Source organism: Canis aureus, chromosome 5 (assembly GCF_053574225.1).
Source record: "Canis aureus isolate CA01 chromosome 5, VMU_Caureus_v.1.0, whole genome shotgun sequence".
Taxonomy (NCBI): domain Eukaryota; kingdom Metazoa; phylum Chordata; class Mammalia; order Carnivora; family Canidae; genus Canis; species Canis aureus.
The window spans coordinates 74,244,199-74,266,117 of NC_135615.1; the positions used below are offsets into that span (position 1 = coordinate 74,244,199).

Sequence of the window (21,919 nt, forward strand, 5' to 3'; positions counted from 1 at the left end):
GCCATATGCAACCATAAAGAAAGCAGAAGACATTTTTATATCCCAATAGAACAATCTTCAAGATATATTGATAAATAGAAAAGGAGAAGAAACAGTGTACAGTGAGCTACCATTTGTGTGTTTAAAAGGAGGGAAGATAGAAGAATATATATATACATGAATATATAGAAAATATATACACAGATATATACATAGATGTACATACAATATATAGGATATATTGTATATATGTATGAATATATAGAGAATACATACATAGATATACATAGATATATGTATGAATACATACATATTTTCTATATATTCATACATATATACATATATATTTAAATATAGAACCCTGGGTAAATAGAGATCCCTGGGTGGCTCAGCGATTTGGCACCTGCCTTCAGCCCAGGGCATGATCCTGGAGTCCTGGGATCAATTCCCACATCAGGCTGCATGGAGCATGCTTCTCACTCTGCCTCTCTCTGTGTATCTCTCATGAATAAATAAATAAAATCTTTAAAAAATAAATATATGTAAGTATTTTCTCATATATACAGAGAATATTTCCAGAAAGATTTGTGAGAGACTGGAAACATTGAAATGAGGGACGAAAACACTGTGATTGAGGAAAAGGTATGGGAGTGAGATTTTCATTATATACCATTTTGTACCATATAATGTAATCTATTGAAATTTTTGTTTTTATTTAAAAACATTTTTAAAATTTTCCCTGTCCTACCTCCCTCCTATCACCCTATTTCTTTACAAAACTACACAAAGTATGTGTCTATATTTGCTTTTCCTACTTTCTCATCTCCATTCTCTCTTTAATCCATTAAAACATAGTTTTTGTCCCTGCCATTCTTTTTTTTTTTTTAAGAGAGGCAGGAGAGGAGCAGAGGGGGAGAGAATCTTAAGCAGACTCCACACCTATCATGGGCCTGCTCAGTCTCACAACCCTGGAATCATGACCTGAACTGAAATCAAGAGTCACTTGCTTAACTGACTGACTCACTCAGACATCCCTGTCCCTACCATTCTATTGAAACTGCCTTTTCCAGGTCATTATAACTTCTATCTTACCAAACCCAATGGCAATCTCTCTACTTTCATCTTAACCTCTCAATAGTATTCAACACTGTTAATTATTCCATTCTTGAAGTCATTTTTTTTTTCTTGGTTTGTAGAATACTCCATTCTCCTAGTTTTCTTCTTGCTTCCTTGGTCACACTTCAATCATATTGGTTGGATCCTCCTCTTCCTCTAACTATTGAAGTTTAACTCTGCCTTTGGCTCTTTTCTGCTCTATCCATACTTTGCCCTAGGTGATCCCATCTAATTTTACAGTTTCAAATCTTGCCATAGGCTGCCTAATTTATAATCCAGCTCAATTTTTCTTTCCCTAAACCCCCAAACTCATAATTCTTTAGTTTTTCAAGGAACACCAACCTGTTTTCTAAAATATTTTACCATTTTACATTCCCACCAACAATATATAAGGGTTCCAATTTCTCTGTATTCTTACTAATAATTATTACCTCTTTTTCATAGTATAGCCATCCTAGCAGATATGATGTGATATCTCACTGTGGTTTTTATTTGTATCTTCCTAATGAATAATGATGTTGAGCATCATTCATGTTCTTGTTGGCAATTTGTATATCTTCTTTGGAAAAATGTCTATTCTAGTCCTTCGACCATTTTTTAAAAGATTTTATTTATTTCTTTGAGAGAGAATAAGAGAGAGCATGAGCAAGGGAGGGGCAGAGGGAGCAGCAGACTCCCTGCTGAGATGGGAGCCTGATGTGGGGCTCAATCCCTGGACCCTGAAATCATGACCTGAGCAGAAGACAGGCACTTAACCAACAGAGCCACCCAGGTGCCCCTCTTTGTCTATTTTTTAATTGGGTTGTTTCAGGGTTTTTGTTTTTTGTTTTTTTGTTTTTGTTTTTGTTTTTTGGTCCTTGTTGAGTTGTGGAAGTTCTTTATGTACTCTAGATATTAATTCCTTGTTAGATATATGATTCGCAAATATTTTCTCCCATTCTGTGTGTTGTCTTTTACACTGCTGATGGTATCTTTTGATGCACAAAAGTTTTGAATTTTGGTGAAGTTCAATTTATCTATTTTTTTCTTTTGTTGCTTGTGTTTTTGTATCATATCCAAAGAATCACTGCCAAATCCAACGACATGAAGCTTTTCCTCTATTTTTTCTTCTAAGAGTTTTATCATTTTTGTACTTACATTTTACCTCTTTGATCCATTTTTATTTTTTTATTTTTTATTTTTTTAATTTTTTTTTTAATTTTTATTTATGATAGTCACACACACACAGAGAGAGAGAGAGAGAGAGGCAGAGACATAGGCAGAGGGAGAAGCAGGCTCCATGCACTGGGAGCCCGACGTGGGATTCGATCCCAGGTCTCCAGGATCGTGCCCTGGGCCAAAGGCAGGCGCCAAACCGCTGCGCCACCCAGGGATCCCTCTTTGATCCATTTTTAGTTAATTTCTGTGTAGGGTATAAGGTAAGTCTTTTGTATCCAGTTTTCTCACTACAATTTGTTGAAAAGACTGTTCTTTCCCCATTAAATGGTCTTGATACCTTGTTAAAAATCATTTGACCATATATGCAAAGGTTTATTTCTGGATTCTCTTTTCTATTCCGTGATCATGTCCATTTTTATGCAAAGTAGACTTTTAAAATACCATTTTTAATTCTTCAGACTGGCAATATAACAAAACTTTGATGGGGCAGCCCGGGTGGCTCAGCAGTTTAGAGCCACCTTCAGCCCAGGGCCTGATCCCGGAAATCTGGGATCCAGTCCTGCATGGGGCTCCCTGCATGGGGCCTGCTTCTCCCTCTGCCTGTGTCTCTGCCTCTCTCTCTCTCTCTCTCCCCCTGTGTCTCTCATGAATAAATGAATAAAATCTTAAAAAAATTAATAAATTCAGTATTGGAAGAATGTGAAGAGAGGGATGCCTGGGTGGCTCAGTTGTTGAGTGTTGGCCTTTGGCTCAGGGAATGATCCTGGAGTCCCAGGATGGAGTCCCACATCAGGTTCCCTGCAGGGAGCCTGCTTCTCCCTCTGCTTATGTCTCTGCCTCTCTCTGTGTCTCTCATGAATAAATAAAATCCTAAAAAAAAAAAAAAAAAAAAAAAGAATGTAAAGAGAACTCTTAAACATTGCTAAAGAAAATGAAAATTGGTAAAGTAATGTGGTAGTGTCAAAACTTAAGATATTCTATTTTTTTTAAAGATTTTATTTATTTGAGAAAGAGAGAGCATAAGCGGGAAGAGGGAAAGGAGACTCCCCACCTGAGCAGGGAGCCCGATGTGGGGCTTGATCCCAGAACCCTGAGATTATGACCTGAGGGGGAATCAAGAGTTGGCAGCTTAACTGGCTGAGCCACCCAGGCACCTCTTTTATGTCACTTTTCATAGTTTCTAGTTGTCTGCCAAGTTTTTCAAGTTTGGTTTTTATCTCCTTGAACATAGTACACAGAATCATTTTATAGTTAGTGTCCAATGATTGCAACATACAGAATCTCTGAGTCTGTTTCTTTTTTTTTTTTTTTAAGATTTTATTTATTTATTCATGAGAGACACACATAGAGAGAGAGAGGCAGAGATGCAGGTAAAGGGAGAAGCAGGCTCCACACAGGGAGCCTGACGTGGGACACGATCCAAGGTCTCCAGGTCCCCCCTGGGCCGATGGCGCCGCTAAACTGATGAGCCACCCAGGCTGCCCTGTGAGACTGTTTCTATTATCTGTTTTTTCTCTTACTTACTCATGGTGTCTTGTCTCTTTGTGTGCCTGGTTATCGTTGCTCTGGACACTGTATTTGAAAAAAGCAATTTTTCATGTAAATAATTTGAAGCTACGGATGATGATATTTTTCTTCAAAGAGGATTTTTATTTACTCTTGCAACTAGCAATTACAGCCAATTTAATACAAGTTTAGGCCCTGAGATTTGTTTTGTTTTGTTTTGTTTTTTTAAAGAATTTTATCCTAAAGTCAGTATCTGAGAATCTTTTTTTTTTAAGATTTTATTTATTCATGAGAGACACAGAGAGAAAGAGAGAGAGAGAGAGGCACAGACACATGCAGAGGGAGAAGCAGGCCCCATGCAGGGAGATGCAGGGAGCCTGACGTGGGACTCGATCCCGGTTCTCCAGGATCACACCCTGGGCTGAAGGCGGCTCTAAACCGCTGAGCTACCCAGGCTGCCCACCTGAGATTTTTTTGGACTGCTTAGATGACATGAAGTCAGCCTACTCTTTATTTTTAAAACATTTTTAAAGATTTTATTTATTTATTCATGAGAGACACACAGAGAGAAAGAGGCAGAGACACAGGCAGAGGGAGAAGCAGGCTCCATGCAGGGAGCCCGAAATGGGACTCGATCCCAGGTCTCCAGGATCACACCCTGGGCTGAAGGTAGGCTAAACTGCTGAGCCACCCGGGCTGCCCCAATAAATCTTTATTTTAAAAAAAGAGAAAATCTTATTAGCTCCAGTCAAGGGCCCATTTCTGCTCTTGTGGCCAGGGGTTGAAGGTCGTTTAATATGCACAGCATTCACTAGCTTTGAGAAGGGCAGTTTCCTAAGAAGGGAATATGAGCATAGAAGAAATGATTGGCATATTTAATATATACCAAATTACATGATGTTCTTTAAATGTACCCTCCTATATCATATTCCTGTGCTTTTTCATGTGCTGTCTCCTCAGCCTAGGATTTGTTCCCCTCTGTTCACTAGGGAAACTCCTTTTTCAACTCTTATCTCAAAAACAAGCAAACAAAAACAAATAAAAAGACACCTCTTCCTCTATATGCTCTTTGTAATGTGCATAAATCTTTTCATAGCAATTATTCTATCCTGATAGATAGGAATTATTATTATTATTATTACTATTATTATTGTTACTATTTTGCTGATATTACCTAAAATTGTACCAGGCACATTCAACAAATATTTGTTGAAGAAATGAATAAATGTGAGTAAAGAACAACTTTTTTCTAGGTTTCCTCAGATCTTACGATACATGATTCCATAAAATTCCAACTCCAAAAAATAACTTATTTCAGTGGTTTGCCCTTCACTAGACCTTACTAAAAGTTATAAAAACCTTTTTCCTGGGATGTCTGGGTGGCTCAGCGGTTGAGTGTCTGCCTTTGACTCAGGGCGTGATCCTGGTCTTGGGATCGAGTCCCACATCAGGCTCCCTGCAAGGAACCTGCTTCTCCCTCTATCTGTGTCTCTGCTCCTCTCTGTATATCTCATGAATAAATAAATACAATCTTTTTTTTTAATCCTTTTATTACTCTTTTTTAACAAACGGCCCCAGGGATAGGGGACCAGGGGAGGGGGGTGGAGGGGAAGCAAGGCCCCAGCCCCACAACCCCTCCCCACCCACCCCAATAAATACAATCTTTAAAAAAAAAAAAACGTTTTTCCTTTTCCTGCTAAAAATAAATAATACAGATATGCTTTGAGAGTGAGTAGACAATGATATCATTTTAGAGGCAATTTCCTAGTTTCTTTTACTAGAAAAGAAAGTATTAGATTTAGTACTTTCAGATTCTGATTTGTTTTTTTGTTTTGTTTTCATGCTTGGAAAACAAGGCTTCAAATTCATTAGTTAGCTTTATGGCTACTTCACACTTTGCCCACCTCCCTCTCCAGTCCCCTCCCCCCATTTTTACCTCTTTTTTTTTTTTTTTTAAGATTTTTTAGATTTATTAAAGAAAAACACAGAGAGGCAGAGACATAGGTGGAGGGAGAAGCAGGTTCCCCATGGGAAGCCTGATGTGGGACTTGATCCCAGGACCTTGGGATTATGACCTGAGCCAAAGGTAGACGCTTAACCAACTGAGCCACCCAGGTGCCCTACAATTGTCATTCTTACAAAATTTAACACAGACACAATTTTACCACCAAGTATATGATCCATATTTAAATTTTCCCAGTTTTCCTCATAATTTATGGCTTTTTTTTCTTTCCTTTTTTTCCCTTTTCTTTCTTTCTTTCTTTTTTTTTTTTTTTTTTTTGATTCGGGATTACATTTTGTCCTCAAGTCTCTTTATTAATCTGATTATTTTTTTTTTAATTTTTATTTATTTATGATAGTCACAGAGAGAGAGAGAGGCGCAGAGACACAGGCAGAGGGAGAAGCAGGCTCCATGCACCGGGAGCCCGACGTGGGATTCGATCCCGGGTCTCCAGGATCACGCCCCGGGCCAAAGACAGGCGCCAAACCGCTGCGCCACCCAGGGATCCCTGATTATTTATTTATGATTAAAGTTAAACATTTCAGGTGCTCCTGGGTGGCTCAGTTGGTTAAGCATCTGCCTTCAGCTCAGATCACAATCATGATCTCAGGGCCCTGGGATCAGCCCTGCATTGGGCTCTCTCTCTGCTCAGCAGTGAGTCTGCTTCTCCCTCTGTGATCTCTCTGGCTCTCATTCTCTCTCAAATAAATAAATAAAATCTTAAAAAAAAAAAAGTTAAACATTTTGGGAAAAATATTACAGAAGTGGCCAGTTGCTCTTTAAGAAAGAGTGTGTCGGGACGCCTGGGTGGCTCACCGGTTGGGTGTCTGCCTTTGGCTCAGGGCGTGATCCTGGATACCTGGGATCCAGTCCTACGTTGGGCTCCCTTCATGAAGCCTGCTTCTTCCTCTGCCTGTGTCTCTGTCTCTCTGAAATAAATAAATAAATAAATAAATAAATAAATAAATAAATAAATAAATAAAGTCTTTTAAAAAAGAAAAGAAAAGAAAGAGTGTGTTTGGGGATCCCTGGTGGCTCAGCGGTTTAGTGCCTGCCTTTGGCCCAGGGTGTGATCCTGCAGTCCCGGGATCAAGTCCCACATTGGGCTCCCTGCATGGAGCCTGCTTCTCCCTCTGTCTGTCTGTCTCTCTCTCATTCTCTGTGTGAATAAATAAATAAAATCTTAAAAAAAAAAAAAAGAAGAAAGAGTGTGCTCAAGGTGTAATCAACCACTTGCTCCATCTCTGGTTTCCTTCCTAACACTTCCTTGCTAGCTATTTGTTTATCCGTCTGCCTGCCACTCTCCCTGCTTGTGCTCTTTCTCTCTGTCAAATAAATAAATAAAATTAAAAAAAAAAACAAAAAGTGCCATTATGCCTGCCACTTGCAATTTACTTTTGAAAGCTTCTTAGAATATTTTTTATTTTATTTTTTAACCTTTTTTTTTTTATTTAAATTTTTATTTATTTATGATAGTCAGAGAGAGAGAGGCAGAGACACAGGCAGAGGGAGAAGCAGGCTCCATGCACCGGGAGCCCGACATGGGATTCGATCCTGGGTCTCCAGGATCGCGCCCTGGGCAAAAGGCAGGCGCCAAACCGCTGCGCCACCCAGGGATCCCTTTTTAACCTTTTTAAAAATATTTTATTTATTTATTCATAGAGAGAGAGAATTAGAGAGGCAGAGACAGGCAGAGGGAGAAGCAGGCTCCATGCAGCGTGCCCGACGTGGGACTCAATCCCAGGACTCCAGGATCACACCCTGCAACGAAGGCAAGCACTAAACCAATGAGCCACCAAGGGATCCCTATTTTATTTTTTTAAAGATTTTTATTTATTCACCCACGAGAGGGAGAGAGAGAGAGAGAGAGAGAGAGAGAGAGAGGCAGAGACACAGGCAGAGGGAGAAGCAGGCTCCATGCAGGGAGCCCGACGTGGGACTCGATCTGGGGTCTCCAGAATCAGGCCCTGGGCTGAAGGCGGTGTCAAACCGCTGAGCCACCAGGGCTGCCCTTAAAATATTTTTAAAAGTATATGTGTGTGTATTTTAAATAGATATATACATATACATATATAGTAAATAAGGTAAAATATTAATGCTAACATTGATAACTTTAGATGAAGGTATATGGCATGGTCAGGGCATTATTCTCATCTCCATGTAGAATTGAAATTTGTAAAAAGTTAAGGACGTCTGGGTGGCTCAGCAGTTGAGCCTCTGCCTTTGACTCAGCAGGGCATGATCCTGGAGTTCTGAGATCTAGTCCCACATCAGGCTCCCCACATGGAGCCTGCTTCTTCCTCTGCCTATGTCTCTGCCTCTCTCTCTGTCTCTCATGAATAAATAAATCTCTTAAAAAAAATAAAAGATTTGAAATTTGTAAAAAGTTAAAAGTTTGGAAAGAAGAATAAAAGAGTACTTCTCTAGCTCAGAATAAAGATTTACTGACCATACTAGAACTGTCATCTCTTAAAAGCCAGATTTATGGTACAAGGACAGTTACTGCAGAAAGTTTCTTGGAAATCTCAAATCAAGACTAGCAGCATCTGCTGCTCTATATGCCCCACCCAACCCTCATGATGGAAGTGCTACAAGAAGTATCTAATGAAAAAAAATAATAATAAAAATAAAAATAAAAAAAGTATCTAATGTTTCTGAATGGGAGAGTTAAGCAGGCTCTATATCTTACTTATAATCTGGGGTGGCAAGGAGGTGGAGTGGCCATTTTAAATAAAGCCAGGATGAACTTAGAAGATAAATTTATTTCTGACCTTCTTTCTTCAGACTCATGATCATTTGCATTACCAATAATTCCACCTGCACACATAGGTTCCTCCACATCCTGCCTTTGTGAAGATAAATACAGAGACCATTAACTTGAAAGGTGCTAATATGATGAAAGCCCTCTAGAGAAGAAACACAAACCTAAGATAATAATTTTAAGAAATAACACAAATACTATAAGCAGTAATGGAACAAAACAAATTCAGAGCTCCAGTTAAACTCTCAAAGCTGAAAATGAAGTGAAAGCAATTTCTATATGTCAAGAAAATAAATACTGTGGAAATTCGGAAAACGTGGACTAACTGGCTCAATTCTGTAAAGACACATGACCAAATGGTATCTGTACAAGTGACAAATAACAAAATAATTTTTTTAATATTTATTTATTCATGAGAGACACAGAGACACAGGCCCAGGGAGAAGCAGGCTCCCCGCAAGGAGCCCGATCGACCCAGATCCTAGGATCACAGCCTGGGCCCAAAGGCAGACGCTGAAACACTGAGCCACCCAAGTGTCCCAACAAATAACAAAATAAATCAAGGATGTTTATCTGCATTCATATATGTTGTTAATTTAAGGAGAGAACTAGGTAAATGTCTTTCTAGATCCTAATGATAAAAATATAATCAATTACTTCAATTTAATTTTCCACTCATTCATTCAAATATATTTTGTAAAGATTTATTTATTTATTTTAGAGGTGGGGGGAGAGGGAGTTAGGGAAGGGCAGATGGAGAAGGAGAGGGACTGAAGCAGACTCCCTACTGAGCATACAGTCCAAAGCCCCTGATATCAAGACTTGAGCTAAAATCAAGAGTCAGATGCTTTACCGACTAAGCCACCCAGGCGCCCCTCATTCAAATATTTTTTTGAGAACATGCTATGTGTAAGGCACTGGGGTTGCCATGGGGTGAGGGGGTTTGAAAATAAAAGGTGAAAATGAGCTTCTAATTTCAAGGTATAGATGTATATACTTTTTTGAATTAATATAATTCATGTACTACAAAATTTACCATTTAAATTTGAAGTGTACAGGGGTGCCTGACTGGCTCAATTTGTGGGGCATGCAACTCTGGATTTTAGGATTATTACTTCAAGCCCTATGTTGGATGAAGAGATTATTTTTAAAAATAAAAATCTTAAAAAATAAATAAATTTAAAGCATATAATTCAGTGGTTTTGAGTATATTCACAAAATTGTGCAAGCATCACCACTACCTAACTCCAGGACATTTTCATTACCCCCAAGGAAACTTTGTATCTACTTTGCAACCACATTCCATTTCTACCTCCCCCTAGCCTGTGTTGGCCACTAATCTACTTTCTGTTTCTATGAATTTTTGTACTCCGTACATTTCATATAAACAGAATCATACAATATATGGCCTTTTTAGACTGGCTTCTTACATTGAACATAATGTTTTCATGCTTTATCCATGTTGTCGCAAGTTTCAGTAGTTCATTCTTTTTTTATTTCTAAATAATATTCCATTGTATTTTTAAAAAAGATTTTTAATTCATCTATTCATCGATACACAGAGAGAGAATGAGAGGCAGAGACACAGGCAGAGGGAGAAGTAGGCCCCATGCAGGGAGCCCGACGTGGGACTAGATCCTGGGTCTCCAGGATCACGCCCTAGGCTGCAGGCGGCGCTAAACCGCTGCGCCACCGGGGCTGCCCTCCACTGCATTTTTAAAAAAATATTTTATTTACTTCTTCATGAGAGACACAGAAAGAGAAGCAGAGACATAGGCAGAGGGAGAAGCAGGCTCCTTGCAGGTATCCCTATGTGGGACTTGATCCCAGGACCCTGAGATCACACCCTGAGCTGAAGGTAGATGCTCAACCACTGAGCCACCCAGGCATCCCCTATTGCTTTTTTTTTTTTTTTTTTTTAAGATTTTATTTATTTATTTATTCATGAGAGAGAGAGAGAGAGAGAGAGAGGCAGAGACACAGGCAGAGGGAGAGGGAGAAGCAGGCTCCGTGCAGGGAACCTGATGTGGGACTCGGTCCCGGGACTCCAGGATTACATCCTGGGCCGAAGGCAGGCGCCAAACCGCTGAGCCACCCAGGGATCCCTCTAAAAGTTTTATTTATCTAAGTAGTCTCTAAACCCAATGTGGGGCTCAAACTCATGACCCCAAGGTCAAGAGTCACATGCTTTCTGTGCCAGCCAGGCATCCTCCATTATATGGCTATACCATATTTTGTTTATCCATTCAATTGAAAGACACTTGGATTGTTTCCACTTTTAGGCTATTACGAATATTGCTGTTATCAACATTTGTGTACAAGATTTTGTATGAACTAAGTTAATGTACTAATTATGTATGAATTACTGTGTATCAATGTATTGACACAGAAGTAATGGAATGTAGTAAGCATCCCGTAGTGGAGTTTTATTGGTTTTGGCTTCCCAGTGCCTATTCCTCCTTCTTATTAATAACAGTACCCAAGACACCTGCGTGACTCAGTGGTTGAGCGTCTGGTTTTGGCTCAGGTCATAATTCCAGGGTCCAGGGAGTGAGTCCCACATTGGGCTCCTCACAGGGAGCCTGCTTCTCCCTCTCCCTATGTCTCTGCCGCTTGCTCTCTCTGTGCCTTTCATGAATAAATAAATAAAACCTTAAAGGGACGCCTGGGTGGCTCAGTGGTTGGGCATCTGCCTTCAGCTCAGGTAGTGATCCCGGATCTGGGGATTGAGTCCTGCATCAGGGCTCCCTGCGGGGAGCCTGCTTCTCCCTCTGCCTGTGTCTCTGCCTCTCTGTTTGTCTCTCATGAATAAACAATAAAATCTTAAAAAAAAAGAAAAACTTAAAAAATTAACAGTACCATATTCTCTTATGTGTAATAACATAAAGAAGTTTCCAAGGAAGCTGACTTCACACTCAAATCCAGGGTAGATATATTTGGCTTAAGTCCAGCACATCCTATCTCCATGGACATTGATTAGTTCAGTGACGGGTAAGTGACCTTAATTCAAACCAATGAGATATGAAAAGATCTTTGCTGGAGGCTTCTGGGAAAGATGCATCTTAGTTATTCTGAAGTAGCTCCCTTGAGAGATGTTCTTTTACTACTAGACATGAGGGAAGACATATAGCCTCCTAGAAACTGCTACAGCCATATTGAGATTGAGCATATTAAGCCATCTTGAGCACATTTTGGAAAATCAAATATTTTGAAAAAGAAATGGAAAGAAACCAGGTCTTTGGTAGTATCATGGAGCCTCAATACTGAGGACCAAACTTTGCCTGAGTTTTCAATTGATGACTAGTAAATTCCCTTAATTGTTTTAGCCAGTTTGAGATGAGGTTTCTGTTGCTTACAATCAAAAGATTACATCATAATATTAATAGAAACTAAATTTTTATAGCACTTTATAATGTAAAAGGCGAAAGATTTATATGATCTGAAGAGAAACCAGAATTAGCACTTTAAATGTAACTCTGAGCTATGTGAATTCAGTGGTGGAGACATTGGATACTGCCAGAAGGAGTCATGAAAGTCTTCATGCAGAAAGTGACAGTTGAATTACAACTTGCAATTTAGAAAGTATTTACGAAGTACAATGGACTAAACAAATTAAGCAGATTTCTTTTATTGCAGACCTTCTCAGAGACTTTAATATTCATTCATAATATATTCATATTTGAATTATAAATATATTCAAGAGAGGGATATAATATTTGGTGTTTACTTTATTTCACTCTGAACACCTAGTAGTATCTCAAAGAATCTAGCTGGCTTGATAAACTGCTATGTATAATGTACTGAGTGACTAAAAGAGAAGAAAAGATCATCTTGGCCATCTTATTAGCAAATTTTTGTGAAGATGAAAACATTTGAAAAAGTTTTTTAAGAGATTGGTAAATTCTGAACAAGTATAATGGATGTAGGTAGCTGCTTCACTAAGTCAGGTGCATCAGCTAAACTCTTTAGTCAAGAAGAAATCTGAAAGGGTAGTTATTAACAGTGTCATTCTTTAAAGTTTATTAGTAAAGCTCTTTTTCTCTAGAGTCCTGGAGCAAATTAAACAAATAATTTTTGTAAAAGTACTTTATTTTGTAAAATAAGCTAAAGTGAAAAAAATTTAAATGTATTTTCCACTGTATTTATAGGAAATAACTGCAGAATAGAGGCATGAGTAATGGACAATTGATTCCTTTATATCTGATAAAGCACCTACTAATAAATCTGTTTGTTACATCTCAGTTTCACTACATAATTGTGAAAGAACCCTGAAATAAATACATCTTTGCAGCTCTGGCTATCTAACAGGAACAACTGATAATTGGAGAAAACTCTGCAAGTTCGTAGGTGATAAAATTAGAGAATGAAGGGTTGTTACTTTATTAGACAGAATCATTAAGTGTCTAAAAACCCATTTACAATAATTGATGGTAACACCATTTACCACAGATGAACAATCTTTTCTCGTCTTCATTTTTCCAAATCAGGTATATGAATAACAAGGTGATTAAAGCTCAAAAAGGAAGAGACCAGAGATATTCCATATATGTATCCATTTTTTATTTTCAAAAGAAAATTGTACAACTTTGCCATAAATTGCTTTCAACAAAGGTTTGGTTTACACATAAAAAGATGGCGGGGAGGTGAGAATGAGGGTGAGTTTGGGAATGAGAGTGGGAGATAAACTAATAAAAGAAACCCAAAGACTTGGCAGCCCAGGTGGCTCAGTGGTTTAGCGCTGCCTTGGGCCCAGGGTGTGATCCTGGAGACCTGGGATCAAGTCCCATGTCAGGCTCCCTGCATGGAGCCTGCTTCTCCCTCGGCCTGTGTCTCTGCCTCTCTCTCTCTCTCCTGTGTCTTTTATGAATAAATAAATAAAATCTTAACAACAACAAAAAGAAACCCAAAGACTGTTTCTAGAAAAACTATATGGGCAGACGGAAGAAAATACAAACACTGGCCTTAAAACAAAGTCTCCATTAACTTCTTACATCCATCAGTCAGGGCTTATCCAAACTCCCCGCTGAACGCAAAACTGAGGAAATAAGGAAGATCCAGGTGATTGAGAATTGAGAACTAAGTAAGATAAGGGTAGGAAAGAGAAAGAGATTGACAGATAGACAAAAGTCCATATAGTCAGGCTGCAGGAAATAGAAGATGCAGATAGAACACAGGTATTGAGATAGAAAGACCAGTGTACTGGGAGTCAGGATACTGCATTCTTGCCACATCTCTCAGATATCAGCTTTATGATGCTAGCTTCTGTTTCCTCATCTAAAGTATAAGGAGATTGAACAAACTGCCTCTGATATTCCATCTCTAACTTTCTAAGAATTGATGGAAGGCTCCCAAGTAGTGGAAGGTAATATAAGCCAAGATGGAAATTTGGAGGAATCTGAGGCCTAGCAAGAATCTCACAGAGAGTGTGAGGACAGGAACAGCTAGGGTAAGAAAAGAAACTGAGAAGCTGAAGACTCAAGAGCAGATACCATATGAACACTCTCCATTTTTCTATTGATGCTGTAAGAAAAGGGAAAATAACCTAATTTAATAACCTAAAATAGACCTAATAATGTGCTCACTGCTATTAGGCTGATACCTAATAATGTGTTCACAGCCCACTGCTGATACTCAGTTGTTACAAAAATGGCAATTTCATATGGTTCAACTTAAAAATTTTCCATTATCCCATTGGAGACAAGGAGTCTTCATATTGATGATAATTAACTTATTTACATATAAAACAATAGATTTGAGTTATTAATTTTTATGAAGCTGATATTACTCAGTAACTAGTAGAACTATTAAATGCCCCCCACCATCTATTATTGTGGTTAGATTACTCTCCTTAAGACTATAACTCTAAGATGCTATATCCCCCTTTTTTCCCCTATATTATGCCTTAATTTTCTACAAGAAAACTGAATCATAGAATCACAGAAATGAAAACCTACAATTTTCTTTAGTATACATAGTATTGAAGAGACATTGAAATGGAGTGGCCTATGGAAAATTTAAACAATAATACACCATCACTCTATAGGAGAAGGGGTACAAATAATATCATATAAAAGAAACCCACCATGTACAGAAAAGGTTGGCAGTAAGATGTTGAACCTACAAGAGTATAGGGGTCCCCCAACTGTACAGCTCAGAAACTTCAAACTGATCCTTGCCTAATCATGAAGGAACTGAAAGAGGCATTTAGTTATGATACTGTGGTTCTCTACTAGAGGAACTAGCTCTAAGGAACCAAGACACTAAAAAGAGAAGTAAAAAGGGGTGGCTCAATTTTTGCCATCCAAACACAAACACCAAAGGATTCAGTCGGTGTTGTAAAAAGCAGACTGACTTCTGGAGATCTGAGTTTTGCCCCTAACTCTGTCACTAACTTGTTGTATGACCTTGAGCAAGTCTTCACCTTCCAAACTCTGAATTTTCACCTCTTCAAAGTGAGGAGTTAGAGCAAACGATCTAAAGCAATATAATTCCAAACTGACAGAAAATTTGAAGAATAGTAGAAGTAGCTCCCCTAATTCCTTTATCCTAATCAAATTTTATTTATATTTGCTCCATTTGCTTTATTATTATATCTTTGCATATGAACTTATAAATATATGTATTTTTTTCTGAACCATTTGAGACTTAGAGAACTTATACTCTTTTACTCCTAAATACTTCGGTGTGTTTTTATTTATTTATTTATTTATTTATTTATTTATTTATTTATTTATTTATTTTAAAGGATTTTATTTATTTATTCATGAAAGACACAAGAGAAAGGGAGGCAGAGGCACAGGCAGAGGGAGAAGCAGGCTCCATGCAGGAAGCCCGACGTGGGACTCGATCCCGGGACTCTAGGGTCACGCCCTGGGCCATAGGCAGGTGCCAAACCACTCAGCCACCCAGGGATCCCCCAGTGTGTTATTTATTAAGAACAAGGCTATTCTCTTATGTGGCTATAGTATAGACACAAAAATTAGGACACTTAACACTAACACAATACTATTATCTGATTCACAATCCATGTTAAATTTTGTCAGTTGTCCTAAAAACATTATTTAGGTGTTTTTTTTTTCCTAGTCCAGGATCAAATCTAAGGTCACATATTGCATTTAGTTGTCATGTCTCTTTTGCCTCTTTTAATCTGGACCAATTCCTCAGCTTTTCTTTTCATTTCCTGACCTTGACATTTTTGAAGAGTACAGACCAGTTATTTTGTAAAATGGTTCTCAATTTGGGTTTGTCTGGCATTCCCTCATGATCGGATTCAGTTTGTATATTTTTGGCAGGATTATCAGTGAAGTGATGTTGTGTCCTCAGTGCTTCTTATTAAGAGATACATAAAGTCAGTTTGTCCTCATATCAGTGATGTAAGCTTGATGACTTGGTTAAGGTGGTGTTAAAGAGGGTCCTCCACTATTTTCCCTTTATAACTATTAAATAGTTTATGGAGATATACTTTAACATGTAAATATCCTGCTCCTCATCTAACTTTCACCTACCAGTTTTAGCCCCTACAAATGAGTTTCTTACTCCATTATTCCATTTATATTTATTAGTTGTCATCCTACTGATAGGAAAAGCTTTTGGGTGCCCAGGTGGCTCAGTTGGTTAAGCATCTGACTGGCTCAGGCCATGATCTCAGGGGCCTGGGATTGATCCCCACATTGGGCTCAGTGGTGAGTCTGCTTCTATCTCTCCCTATCTTTCTCCTTCTGCCTTTCCTCCTGCCTATGCTCTCTCTCAAATAGTCTTTTTTTTTTTCAAATAAATAGTCTTAAAAAAAAGTCTTCAATTTTCCTACATTTATCTAATGATTTTTTTACTTATTTATAACAGTGTGGAATCATAGACTCTTATTTTATTCAATTGTTTATAATCCATTACTAATACAAGTTATTTTTATTAAAGAAGGGGTTCTTAATCTTTCTTTGTACCATGGATTCCTTTGGCAGTGTGGAAAATCCTATAGACCTCTTGTCAGAATGTTTTTTAATGTATTAAATAATTGCAGAGAATATTACATAGGTTTACAAAGGAAACCTGGGTTTCTGAGTGGCTCAGTTGGTTAAGCTTTGGACTCTTGCTTTTGACTCAGGTCATGATCTTGAGGTCATGAGACAGAGCCCCACCTTAGGCTCTGCGCTCAGCACAGAGTCTGCTTAAGATTCTTTCTCCCTCTCCCTCTACCCACCATCCCCACAAGATAAATAAAGAAATTTTTTCAAAAAGAACTTTGTGGGGCACTTGGGTGGCTCTGTTGGTTAGGCATCTGCCTTCGGCTTAGGTCATGATCCCAAGGTCCTGGAATCAGGTCCCACATCAGGCTCCCTGCTCAGCAGGGAGTCTGCTTCTCCCTCTCCCTCTGCCCCTCCTTTCCGCTTGTGCTCTCTCTCTCTGTCAAATAAATAAACTCTTTTAAAAAATGTTCTTATAAAAATAAGGAAACCTATTATACCAAAACTGTTATCAAAATACTAGAAATTTACAACACAATGTGTTTATTAACACATTAAATAACAAGATCTAGTAGTAAAGAGTGCAAACTATATCAACATGTCCACAACAACTACAGTGTGATAGGAAATGATCTGTGATTTCCATCAGTGGAATTCACAAGTTCCAGTATTGCTAATATTGCTGTGATTTTGTTACTAATGTTCATACTAAAAGGAAATGCTAAATTTCAATATCAGTGAAAATAAAGGTGTAATTTCCTCCCCATCTATGTTCATGGACCTAACAGATTCTATCCTGGATGCCAGGTTTAGAACCCTTGATATAAGTCTTATTGTAATCTCCCTAAGGCCCTACCATAACATCACATTATGATTCAAGCCCAAAGTTTCAATCCTCCAACATAAAAGTTATCCCATCAATATATAAAAACTAGATAAAATTTGAAAAGACACCTATTTGAGTAAAAGAAAAAATTGCTTTAGGAGTCCAGAGCCCTGGAGCACCAAGGCAAAAAAGTAGCCTCCTGAAGAATAGCCTGGAGTTGGTTGTGGATCCAGCCAGACTCAGCGTAGAGAAACTGAAGCCCAAATAAGAGGAATGACATAGCCAGGATCCCACAAAGAATGCAGTCAGAGGCAGTAGCCAGAAAAGTCACCTTTAGAAGGTTTGGTGAAGGGTGCCTCCATGGCTCAGTCAATTAAGAAACTGCCTTCACCTTAGGTCATGATCTCAGAGTCCTGGAATCAAGCCCTGTATCAGGTTCCCCACTCAGTGGAGAGTCTGCTTCTCCCTCTAACCTTCCCCACTGCTTGTGATCTCTCACTCAAATAAATAAAATCTTGAGAAAAAAAAAAAAGACTTGGTGAATGAAAAGACTTCATAGGCAACTATTCAAACTGTGGCTTCTAAAATGCCTGAAGAAATGGAAGCCTTATGACTTCTAGCTTGGATGCAGGACCAACAATAAGGATCTGTTTATACTATATGGCAAAGAAGTTGACAATAAAGGAGAAGAAAAAAGCCCGAATTCCATTAGAATAAAGGAGATGACGTGTGTCCATTTTTCTAGTCTACACTGTGATTTTCCCTTAAGAAATCAGAGTGTGCCACTGTGCTCCCAGATCAGTGCTTATGCACCAAAGCAGCTTGATTCTAATGTCTATGTGGTACCATTGCAGATTATGAGTAACAAATACAGTCCCATACAAGAATTATTTTTGGGGGGTGCCTTGGTGGCTCAGTTGGTGAAGCGTCTGCCTTTTGGCTCTTGTCCTGATCTCAGGGTCCTGGAATCGAGCCCCATGTTGGGCTCTCTGCTTAGCACAGAGTCAGCTTCTTCCTCTCCTTCTCCCTCTGTGATCTCTCTTGCTCTTACTCTCTTTCAAATGATTAAATAAAATCTTCCAAAAAATTTTTTTAAAGAATTCCCTTTTTTTAACATATAGGAATTCTGAAAACCATCTCTAGATTTAATAAAAACTAGTATGTTTTCTTTTGTAATTTTTTCATTTTACTTAAGAAAGACTGTTCTTGAGGTTCTCATAATTTAACTTTCTGAACTTAAAAGTTAGAAACAAAATGAAATTGAGCTGAAAACCTAGTTGCTTATCTTATAGCACACCAATCCTATGAGAGGCATCAGTTTGCAGACTAGGATATAACATCAAGGTGAAGTTGCAGTGAACTCTGGAAGCAAAAGCAAGAGCCCAGCAGACACATTTAGAATAGTTGAATGGAGCTAAAACTTAAAAAAATCATTTTAGAAGAATAACTTTGAATAATAAAGTTCAAATGCAATGCTTTTTAAATTGGTCAAAAGTATTTAAATTTAAGTTACATTTAATCTCTTGACTCGTCATTTATTTTCTTCCCGGGTGGGTGGGTAAGAGTTTTGGGTCTGTCTAAACTAATCAAAGGATTCATCCCACTCCTGCTTTAGGAAGTTTGAATTACACTGGAAACTAGATTTTACTTTTCTACCACTGCTCTTCCTTAAAACTCCTCAGCAAATCTGTGTATGTAGGCAAATGCTTAAATGCAAGACTATTCTATCCTTCGTGAAATAAAAACGGTTTGCGAACACTCATGCAAAGGTAAACAGCATATCATTTCTAAGGCTTTCCTATCTTTCGTCAGCATTTAAAATCTGAAGATCTGGACATCCTTAGACTTAAATTTCTCTTTCCTGCCATTCCTATGATCTTATTTTTCAATATTGGACTGTGTCATTATTCATATTTCCATTAAATCACTGCCCACTCCTGCTCCTTTCTGTTTAGATGGTCCTTTTTTTTTTTTTTTTAAGATTTTATTTATTTATTCATGACAGACACAGAGAGAGAGAGAGGCAGAGACACAGGCAAGGCAAAGGGAGAAGCAGGCTCCATGCAGGGAGCCGGACATGGGACTCCATCCAGGGTCTCCAGGATCACACTCTGGGCTGAAGGTGGTGCTAAACCACTGAGCCACCCCGGCTGCCCTGTTTAGATGGTTCTTAACTATTCATTGCTCCCGTCTCTTGATCCGCATGATCAGAACCTGAGAACTACACATGAATAAAAGGCGAGATTTTTGTAAACCATAAGTTAATATATAACTTATGTTATTTTTAAAAAAAGAATTAATTAGAAATAATAAATTTTCACTAATTTGATCCTATGATAGAGTTTTATCTCCACTACTAGATGGTATTTTAAGAATAGTCCTGTGTTGGGGTACCTGGGTGGCTCAATCGATTAAATCATGTGACGTCAGCTCAGGTCATGATCTTGGGATCCTGGAATGGAGCTCCACCTTAGGCTCCACCATCATCTGGGAGTCTGCTTGTCCCTTTCCCTTTCCTTCTGCCCCTCCCCCTACTTGGTCTCTCTCTCAAATAAATAAATAAAATCTTAAAAAAAAAAAAAAAAAAAAGCCCTGTCTTGTCCAATTTTTTAACCCACAAAATACCTAACAGTGCTATCTACGCACATAGCAATCACCCATTTGCTAAACCTAAGCTCAGAAAGTGTTAGCACACAACACTCTTAGTCTACTTACCAAAAAACTCTTGCAACAAATCTGGACTGGTTCTTAAGACCATGGTTATGCTTAGAAGACATGAACCCAATAAATAACTTAGAAATATTTACAGTAGAAGAAAATCATGATAAAAGAGTCATTCCAAACAAAACGTAACAAAACATCCATATTTTTAGTGCTTGGAATGAAACAACGTTTGAATCTGAATTAATGAATCTCTCGATATACATAAAATTACACAGATCTCTTATTTCCTTTAAATCAGTCATATCTTTAAAGTCTGTGGTACACCGAAAGTTTACAGTGCTTCAAGATTCTCTGTGATATCTCTTGCAAGCCTCTCACGGACTCAATATTACTTGAATTAGAGCTGAAGTCCATGGAAGAACTGACTTTATGCAGAGGGAGAATTCAGGATAATAATAATCAACCACACGCAGCCCGCGTGGCTCAGCGGTTTGGCGCCGCCTTCCGCCCGGGGTGTGATCCTGGAGACCCAGGATCGAATCCCTGTGTGGGGCCTGCTTCTCCCTCTGCCTGTGTCTCTGTTTCTCATGAATAAATAAATAAAATATTAAAAAATAATAATAACCAACCACATCAACAAAAAGGATAAGTTACTTTTAAAATAAAGTGGTAGTTTTTTTTTTTTTATCGAGGAAACAAATTCCATCAAAATGTTTTCAAAACCTTAAAAAATTATCTCGAATGGGGGGAGGACTAAGAGAATTACAAGAATTACAAGAAAACATTACACAACACGGTAAAAAACGATTTCACTTTGAACAAATAACGTCTTATCACCTTTAAATTCTAATGTGTCTAAAATCTCGAATTGGCCCTTCTGACGTAGCAAACGCTGCATGGTTGACTTGGGGTAAATTGCTTCTATGGCTTTTGCTAACTGGTCTGTTGTGGCTTGCCCTGTAGGACTGAGGGTCCCAAGATCTAGAATGGGCAACTGGCTTTCTTTCCAAGGTTGCTTAAAATTGTAGGAAATCGAAGGTTTATCTTTCCAGTGTCAGTTATGGTGTGATTTGGGGGGAGAATTCGAGGAGTCCTCAGAATCCAGCGTGTCAGAGCTCTGGGCCTTAACTTCCCCATCTGTAAAATGGAGCAGGCGATCGCCACTTAGAGACAGGAAGAATTACAGGATCAAACCCCGAGGCTCCGCCAACGAGAAAGCAGCCATCCAGTTGGGGCAAGGAGTAGGCGGCGCGCTGAGAAGAGCGAGAACAGGGCAGTTCGCAGGAAGTGCTTCAGGGTTGGGAGGGGAAATAGAGGGCGGAGGCGGGAATGTGAAAGCCGAGCGCTAGCTGCGGAGTTTGTACCGAAGCTCGGGGGGGCGGGGCGAAGCTGAGGTGAAGGGGTTAGTCAGTGGATAGGCAAGACGGGCCACCTCCCCCGAAAAGAGAGGGCTGGGTGCGGGGGCGGCTCTGAGGTGGCGGCAGAGGAACGTGGGGGGAGGGGGAAGCGAACGCTCTCAGGAAAGGGGCGGGAAGCGCGCGCCACCGCGCGCATGCGCGCGCCCAGCTCCTCCAGCTCACAGGCCTGGGCTTCTGACCGCGCGCGCCCAGCGCCGACGGTGCGGACGTTAGAGAAGGAGGAGTCACGCTACCCCTCCTCGCCCCGCCGGGCCTGAGAGCCCTGCCGCGCGTACCCCATGGTGGCGCGTCGTCCCTTTTTTTCTCCAGTGGGGCTTTAGGTGGCAGGGAAAGGAAACACGTTTCTCTCCTTTGCTCTTTTCCCCTTCCCCCACGAAAAATGGGACGGGAGGTCCTGGGCGTGTCAGGGAGAGTCCGCTCCGGGTTTTCCCGCCCACTTTAACTCCGTGAGCGCTTCGACCGCGCGGCGCTTCACTCCATCGGGCGCGCCCGAGCCCTCCGCCGGAACTCGTTCCGCCTCCCCCACAC

At 39.4% G+C, this 21,919-nt stretch overlaps 1 long non-coding RNA gene across 1 annotated transcript; it reads right to left on the minus strand.

Moving 5' to 3' along the window:
* Nucleotides 1–3,199: 3,199 nt before the first annotated feature.
* Nucleotides 3,200–21,483, minus strand: LOC144314621 (uncharacterized). Its single transcript, XR_013380482.1, has 3 exons — nucleotides 20,811–21,483; nucleotides 6,578–6,690; nucleotides 3,200–3,825 (listed from the first exon to the last, which is right to left on the minus strand). It is a non-coding gene; the product is annotated as an uncharacterized LOC144314621 (long non-coding RNA).
* Between the last annotated feature and the right edge of the window lie 436 nt (nucleotides 21,484–21,919).